General features: G+C 37.4%; 1 pseudogene; it reads right to left on the bottom strand.

Moving 5' to 3' along the window:
- Positions 1-8,264: 8,264 nt before the first annotated feature.
- The window catches only part of LOC107024855, a 13,202-nt pseudogene continuing 11,795 nt past the window's right edge, over positions 8,265-9,671 (bottom strand).

The following is a 9,671-nucleotide window of genomic DNA, read 5'->3' as shown; positions in this document are numbered from 1 at the left end:
TAAGCTGAACTTTGTGCTAATTAACTCATGTGATGTATGTTGAGCTCATAAAGTGACATGATTTATGTTAAATGGATATTATTGATTGGTTGGGCTACTAGTCTTGAGTCTATTCCTTCCTTCAAAAGAATGTTAGTGTCATTCGGGGATGCACGTTCCTAAGGGGGGGATAACGTAACACCTTGAAAATCCAAGACTCTTGTAAAGCCTAACATAGGTGTCATAAAGTCTAAACACTGTTTCTAAGTCCATTTTTAATGAATATAGGTCATTAGGAGGTTTAAGAATTAAAACGTCCATAAACGTCCGGGAAGTTGGTTCAAAGGGATGTTAGTGTGCCTTAGCCTTTTGAATAACTTTTAGGAGTTGGAAATGTACGAAAATGGGTGGAAAGGTAGATAATGGGTGTTTGAGTTGTTTCATGATTGACACGTCTGGGTACGACTCCCCAAGGACCAACCAAGGGCCCTTGAGGAGAACCCCTGCATTTGATGCAGCACTACCTGGCAGTGTGCATCGACGGGACTGATGACGTTCCGTGCGTGACTTGAAGGGCCGTCGAGGCCACTTTCGTCACACACTTAGAAAGATTCATGAAGGCTCTTGCTTACCTAGGTATTGTTACACGCGACGGAAGGGGGTTGACGGGGCGTTAGTGGCTCGATGGGGCGTCGAAGCCACCGTCATCCCATAAATAAAAAAATTGGAGGAACACCTCGCCTGCAAAGTCTCTGACCGAGACGACGGAGTGCAGGACGGAGGGGGGGTTGTCCGTCGACTCAAAGACGGACTGTCGATCGGGGTCTTGTCGGTGAGGGTCGAGTTTCACTGTTAAATTTTAAATGATTTCATTTAAGTAATTAAGTGGTTTAGGGGTTAGTTAGGCATTAAGAGGAGACTAATTAAGTTAATTAAGCCCCGTTTAGAAATACCCTTAACCCTCATTAACCTAAAGATAACTCTCAAAATAAACTCTCATTCCTTCTCTCGTATTTCTCTCTTTACATGAACTCACCATTGAAGGGTAGCCAGAACTAGGGTTTGGGGGCTGGAAAAAGGGTGGATTATTCATCAAATTGATGAGAAACATTAAGGTATGGGTTCTATTCACCTTTGATATCAAAAAGTTGAGTTTTCGTATGGGTTTCATTTAATTACGAAATTTAAGTTATAGATTGAGTTGTTAATGAATTCTTAGGGTTATATTGAGTAGATTAACATGTAATTCAACTTGTTTATGGTAATTTTTGATGGTTTGGTATAAATTGAAGAATATTATCATCTATCCCTAACCCTATATAGTGATCTTGACCTATATTGTATGGTGATCATTCAATCGAGTTGGTTGTTGATTAGATTACTATCCTGTGGTGCTATTATGATTAAATTAAAATGAATTATAGGCCTATCATGCTAGTTCCTGAGATGTGATTTGGGTTATGAATTATAATGTGAAATTAGCCTACGTACCTTGTCTCAAGTTGTGATCTAAAGATGAATTGGATTATAGAGATGCAATTGGTCTTGTTATTCTATCGGTTATCATTGTGCGATGATTTTACTACCCAAGTTGGGTTGAGTTATGGGTTGATGGTAAGACCTTGATGATAGACTATGAGAAGACTTGGTAAGTCTTAGAATATCCACCTTTACTTCTAATTGTGATTAATTGTTGTTAAGTCATGATATTACATTTGGAGTGTACCTTGTACTAGGACAATAGGGTGGTATGATGTTGAATTGAAATTTCTTGACTATGTGGTGAGGTTGATTAAGGTGTATGTGTTATAAGGATGATAAAAAACTATCAATGTGCCTTAATATTTTATGAAACGCTAATGTTTTAACCTCACTTATATGAATTGTGATGAAAGGACTTATACTCATACAATTCTTAATGAGCTATTGATGATGAAGATTATATAAGGGGTAGACCCTATGGCCTATATTAAGTTATGAATGGTAATTAAAGGCTTATAGACATTTCAAAAAGGAACTCTAGCTTAGCACCTAGTGAACTAGATAGAGGAGTGTCCCTTCCCACATAGAGAGGTAGGAACACTACATTACACTAGAGATTGGAGACTATAATGCATGTCTCACAAAGAGGGTCCCAACTAAATCTCCTAGTTGTTGAACAATGTTGCCCCCATAGGAATACTAGCTAGTGGATCCACATAGTTTCTATGTTTTATGTTTTTGTACTACCTTGGCAAGTAGTCCGTCTTCTTTCCCTGTAGGGTTTTATAATATCGGATTCCACACTAACTCATGTGGTCTATGTCGGTTAGGGCAAGATGTTCCCAAAAGGTAAAACGAAATTAAGGACTTATACTCTATCTTTGATAGCCTAAGGGGACTGGCTTAGTCTAGGTAGAGGTATGAGACTCTACCTAGACATTGCACTAGTTAGACTTGAGGGGAGTCTTAAGAGGTGGTTCTTATGTATGTTTATGTTATGACAATATATGATGTATATATGATGACCATGGCACATTGTTGATACTCTATGTTGATTAGTTCATTTATGAATATGTCTTGGTTATAACGATAATACATGATGGGATACAAACCTAAGCGTTATGATATGTAAAGTTGGACATTGGTCATTTTTTCTTGTTGAGGATACTTGATTGAGTAAGGTTATGGGGCTTTGCTTGGTTATTGCACTTGTTGACTTGATAACGACTTGTGAGTAGTTGTCTTGCTTATTATGATATGTTTAACTCTTTTTCATTATTGTGATATTACTCTTTGATGTTAGGGTTGTAGAAAATCATGGTTTCAAGTGTGTTGGGATAAGTATTACTTGTTGAGATAGTAAGCATGTTTGGTTGATAAATATGACTTACTTGACTTTGCATTGAGCCTCTTAAAGGGGTAGAATGACATGCTTTGATAAAAAGTCCCTTTTAGCATGTTTTGCTTGTGTATGTGCATAAGATCTCATACTTAGTGCATGTGGAGTACTAACCACGTTTTCTTCCCTTGTCCCAAAAATTTTAGGTTCCAGTCATTGAAGAGTTTGGAAGGAGATATTGTTGAAGGCTTGGATTCTTCCTTTTATCCAAGTGGGGTAGGTCCTCACCTTTTGAGGGCAATTCCATCTTCTAGCTTTGGATTTTGTTATGAGCTTATTTACTCTATCATTTCTTTCCTTGTTATTCGAATATTGTACTTTTGTATGACCTATGCATGGTCTTGTTAAATTGATGTAAGGGCTATGTCCATATTGTGACATCCGTTTAGATGGTATGAGACGAGACAACCGTTGAGACTATTTCTATATCTTTACATATATGTGTAATAAAAGTAGATGGCTATGTAACCTTCCGATCTGAAGGGTCTATGTATATTCGATATGAATATATATTATATGTATGTAGAGGTATGTAAACCTCCTAGTAGAGATCATAAAAGTTTTAAATTTTTCTGCACTTTTTAACCTATGAATTTAATGACATGAAACTAAGACGCTAGTCTTAGTCCTTCAAAAGGATACCGACGCCGGTTACATCTGGGGGTTAAACCTGGATTATCACGACCGAAGTGTAGACCCCAGACGAAACCGGCATCGTTGACCTTTTAGTGGTCGCATCCAAGCCTACTCACGTCATTCTTACTTCACCTAGGTTAATTTTAGCGGAAAATTTGAAACTTTTTGCTTCGAAACATGATTACTAAACATTACACTACATTCACAATTGTTCACCATCAACCATCTTAACATTAAGAGATAATCAAATGAAAGAAATAGTTCATTACTTTATTAAGTGTATAAATTGCCAAAATGGCACCAATACAAAGTCAGAACAAAACTGGAAAGAAATGCTAGTGGAACATGCTCCACTAGCTGAACTCTAAAACTAAGCTAGAATATAGAACAACAACATCCTCGAAAGTATGAGGAAATACCAAGTCCAGATGAATGCAGGATGTCTAGATATCTTCTGCGTCGATCTTGTAGCACTAGCGTCAACCTGCGCCTGCACGTAAAATAGTAGGATTGTATAGGGTTAGTACAAACTTGTACTAAGTATGGGTATATGAAAGCACACACCAAGGACATGCATGAGAAAGAATAGCTCTTTTCTAACAGCATGATTATGGAAAGTCAAGTCATTGGACTAGCCAAATCAGGATTAGGAAAGTTAGTGAACTTTCCAAATTTAGATTAGGAAAGTCAGTGAGCTTTCCAGATTCTGATTAGGAAAGTAATGCCATGAGAATATCATACATCATCATACTTTTCATATTGCACACACAGCATACGACATCATACACATAGCACATATCATATTGCATATAGCACGTAGCTTTTTCCATATCATTCATTAATATGCCATGAGACTTTGGAATCATGGGCTTAACATTAAGACATCCCAGAAATGAGGGCTCAAGAGATGGGATCTCAACTAGGGAGTTTTCATTAGCAAACATAGAGTCTGCGTCGTTCATTCATACGTACTCCATTTCATTTCATTAGTGAGCCAGTGTAACCACCAGTTATACCTAAGATGTAGTTTAAGACTTTCATCGTGTTCGTTGTGCAATGACCAAGAATGACCTAATGTCATTACTTGAGTCTAACTCACCCTTTGATTATCCTATCCTAACACCTTCAGTATAATTCATTTCAATATGTGCATCATTTGAGGCTGGCCTCATTTATTCATTGGGAACTTTAACTTCAACCGACATAGATCATGTGAGCATCATGAAATATAGTGTCTCCTCCACACCGAAAAGAGGTGGAATCACCGGCCAAAGTAACCCATAACATGCTAGCATACATGGGAATTTAACCCCGCCAGATCCCTATATTGGTTGTATAGGTTCAAAGACTAGGAGATATAAGGAGACCCATACCCGGCAAGCCGGACAGTCTCATCTCATGAGAGTTACGCGAACCTCCACCCTTCCCCAAAGAAGAAATCACCGCTCATATCTAGTCTATCGGTGCTCTGTATAAAGTTCCATTACATTGAACTCATACGTCAAGGAAGCTGGCTTCTACTATGAGGACATCATAGCTCAATAGATGATTTCTCATCTTATCAGTAGTATTAAGTGTGATAATTCAAATACTTTCATTAGAGTGTTCATAGAGATTGGTCTCTTCATTAACTTACACTCTCATAGGTGAGTAAATCTTGGTAATATTTACTTAGGCTCATTTGAGATTATTCTTATCTTTTACCTTAGCTTCATATCATGTTGTCACCATATTCATTAACATTAGCACATTTGCTCTTCATAATTGCTCACCCTTTTTTTTACGTGAATGTTCATTTCATCATATGCCAATGCACTTGGCCATTTGTGTGTTTCACACACTTACATAACCCATCTAGGGTTATATCATTTCATTACATACATCTTGGTTCACTTCTTTTAAACGTATGCTAGACTTACGAGTCTATACACACAATCCATGAGGCTTCATTCATAGTTCGTTAAATGACTCATATCTTCCTAAGATTATGTAGTACAAGACTTATGTATCTTGTATATAAGTCAAGATCTTGATTTCGATCTAAGTAGGTGGTATTATTCTTGTATATTTAATTCACGTATCACTTATGTATAAATACAGAAGTTTGGGCAAGGAAACCCAAGTTCGAATCCTTTAAATAACATTTACATTTTTCACTGATTTTATTTTTAATCTCCATGACATTGGGACTCTAGATCGAACCCCAACATTAACATCGTATCTTTAGTTTTCTACTTGGTTTTCCTCTTAATTTGGCCGAAGGGTTTAGGGTTCGAACCCCCACAACCCCTTTTTATTTTTATTAAAATATTATAGTCCCATTTCGCCTAAATCAAGAGGTTGTAGGATCAAACTCCCACAACCTCTTTTATTTTATTCATGAAAATCGCAAGGAATTGGGAGGTTGTGGGTTCGAACCCCCACAACCTCCTTATTTAATTTTAAATTCGCTAAGTCTGTGAGGTTGTGGGTTCGAACCCCCACAGCCTTCTTACTTCTATTTTTAATTAAAGTTTGCTTAACTAGGCGTTTTGGCAGTGAGGTTGTGGGAACGAGTCCCCACAGCCTCACTTTATTTTCTTGATTATTTCGCTCTTCTCCTTTCCAGCCTTGAGGTCGTGGGTTCGATTCCCACGCCTCACATCTTTTTTTTTCTTTAATTTTCTCTTCTCTCATTCGCAACCTGGAGGTCGTGTGTTTGATTCCCATGCATCCCATTCATTTAATTAATTAATTATTCTCTCCTTTCTCTTCCAATAACCCGATTTTGAATCCCCCAGCCCCTTTTTTCATTTCTTGTTTTCGCGAATCACAGTAACCACACGGGTGAGGTCACAGGTTCTAATCCTGGTGGCCTCACCCCTTTAAAATTTATTAAATTTCCAGATTCTTTTATTCAACTTTAGTCTAAATTAACATTGCATTGTTGCTGGAAATTTTGGTCATTTGTCAATTCATTTTTATCAGCGTTTTCACTTGAACTCCTAAGGAAATTCGTAGACCATTTTAACAAATTTTTAGGCGCATCTTTCATAGGTTTTTCTGGCTAAAATATTGTTATTCAATAAGCCACAATTCATTAAAATGAACATCATGTTGTGTACAACTTTTGCACATAAAATACAGGGATTAAACATGCCATTTCACACCTCCAAGAGTGACTAAGTTAACTGCCATATGTTGCACAAATACATCACTTTTTACATGATTTCGGACAACATATTCAATATTCACATAATTCCGAACATGCATACTTAAACATAAACATCACGAAAATACATTTCATCCCTACTTTGTACCAACAAACATACCCAACCTATAATTCAATGGGAGCTAGTGACAGGGACATGCAACAGGGAACAATCCTAGTTTTCGGAATGAATATCTTGAACCTTAAAGGGTCTCTTGGGAAAGGGACCAAGAGAGAAGAAACTCATACCTTAATTGATGTTCAAACGTTGAAGTTGCAGCCCAAACCTTTCTCCAAAACCACGTCAAACTCAACTAAAGTTTCACCACCAACTCGATGGAAATCCCCCTTGCCTTAACGTTTTTGATTAGCTTGCTTTCTTAGATATTTTTCGTGAGATCTTCAAGTGTGAAGAACTTTTGTTATATTTTTTTTCTTCACGTTAATTGACAGAGAGAAAACAATAGAGTTTGAACGTGAGGATGTGATAGACGTGAGAGAGTGAAATGTGTGAAGTTGCTTAGGCTTAGATAATGACATAGTCAATTTAGGACTCTCCTTAATACTTGAAATCTGATTTAATTAATTATATGTGAAAGAACAATTTTTCCCTTAAAAAATCAGATTTTAAATAATAAATAAATCACCAATTTGTTGCTTCCATTGGGGCTTGAACTCGGGTGACACCGTTTTGCGAAAACGGGTCATTCAGGTCGACCCAACCCAAACCAGTTCTTTATCTAAATTAATTAATTAATTAATTATTTCCGTAGGGTAATTAAGATATTACCCTTGGCCTTGAAAAGACCATTTTACCCCTGGACCCTCAAAACATCAGATTTCTTTTTTTTAAGTTCGGTAAAGACTCCTTTGATTAAATCTTCATTTTCGAGAACCCTATATGGTTGGTTCCAACCTTTCAAAGATCAAATAACTCCCCAAGTTAGTTGGCTTGGCCGTAGTAAGGGTTCTGAGGTCTGGTTCTACGCGTATCAATCCGTGTGAACCTTGGTCTAATCGCAAGCATTCTTGACACATTAAGTATTTCTTAACTTATTCATTTTTAGGGTTGTTACACGGATGTGACATTACTACCCCCTTGTGCCATGCTACCTAGAGAATAAATAAGTTCAACTATGAAATGTTGATTGTTGTACTCACCCTTGTTCTTAGGTTCAGGTGTTTTTAAGGTGCATGTGCACTAGCAGATGATGGAGTAGGTCCCTTTTGTTTCTGTTGGAATGATGACCGGCTGACATTTCTCTTCTGCTTCCCAAATTCATTCCCAGTCTTAGATTTCTTTTTCCTATAATCTTATTTATCTCTTGGCTTCTCTTCTTCAACCTTATGCACATAGATCATCAACCTGGATATATCCATGTCACCTATCAGCACTGCAGCTCTGCCATTTTCGCTTGAAACACGACCCAAGCCAGCAATAAAAAAAGCTCATCCTGCTCCTCATGTCCTTAACAATTTCCGGAGCATAGCGGGAAAATTGGGTGAAATTCAATCCATGTTCATGCACACTCAAGGTGTAATGTTTTATTGTAAGGAATCCTCTTACCTTTGCCTCTTTCAATTCTCGGGGAAAGAAACGCCCCAAGAAAGATTCTTCAAAGAAAGCTTAAATCGGACATGATCCTTTAGCTTATCGAACAACATCCTAGCCACATTTTTCAGTTGATATGCAGCTATCTCAACCCTTTCAGCATTTATGACATGCATCGCATCAAAAACCTTCTTCAGCTCCTCAACAAAATTCTCTAAATCCTCAGTAGTGCTCGAATAGGTGAAATTGGGAGGATTCATTCTCAAGAATTCACAAATTCTCGAGGTGTCAACCTCTTCTTGTCGAGCCCCTCTCTATCTTTCGACTTGGTTAGTCACCGTCTGCCTTAACAACCAGATAGCCTCGCAGAACTAAGAATTGGTGAATTCTCCTTGATATTGCACATTCGGTGTATTAGGTACCTCTGGCTCATCTACATACCTTTTGGATGGACGACCTCTTACTGCTCTTTGTGGAGGCATGATGATCTGAAACACGCACAAGCACGAATTAGAGAGAAACTTTTTAAAAAGAAACTCTAAAGCATGAAAAAGAATATGAAGGAAGTTAAAGAACTCCTCAATGTTGCATCCTCCTAATCATATATGTGGCGCACTTCACACCGATGACTAGGACTCTACAGACACGGCTTCATAGACTCCCTAGGACTCTTGAACTTTGTGCTCCGAAACAAAGTATGTCACGGCCTGAGCCTATACCCTGGACGTGGGCGGAACCCAATGACCATTTCTAGCCTTGAGCGAACCCTTGGCCTGACTTACTTAACTCATCGGAAGACATAACTCAATGATAAGTAAAATCATTCTCACAAAGATAACTTAACATAAAAATGTCTTAGCCAAAGTGGCATTTTACTGTCGAAATAAAACATTTGAAATGCAAGATAAAGAGAGACTCAAAACTTACTATCTGACTTACTATTTGTCTATGAAGCCTCTATAATACTAAGATGAATGTTAGGAAAAACCCTGCAACATTCTATAATTAAAAAGACTAGAAAGCAATAAAAGAGTCCTCTGGAATGCAAGTATGCTCACCACTTACTCTGATTACTCAAATTGGATCAACGAGGCGTTGGATACTGATCATGGGTACCTGCATCTGCATCATAAGACAATGCGGGCCAATTGGCATGAGTACATTGAATATACGAGTATGCCAATAGGAATGCTAAACAACATAGTCTAGAAAGAGCGTGAAAGAATCTAAAACTTACCTGGATCTATACTCAACATGAAAGACTCATTTCAATATAAAGAAATTTAAGCACAAGAGCAATATAAACAAAGTTGTTTGAAAGCATGTTGAAAATTCTAAATGTATACAAGGATACAGAAAAACTATGAGATGTATGTAAAATACAATTAACTGATATGTGCATGCATATATATATATATATATATATATATATA

The sequence above is a fragment of the Solanum pennellii genome, chromosome 7, assembly GCF_001406875.1.
Source record: "Solanum pennellii chromosome 7, SPENNV200".
Classification (NCBI taxonomy): Eukaryota; Viridiplantae; Streptophyta; class Magnoliopsida; order Solanales; family Solanaceae; genus Solanum; species Solanum pennellii.
The sequence above is the reverse complement of the archived record's forward strand: the minus strand, read 5'-3'. Positions and strand labels throughout refer to the sequence as shown.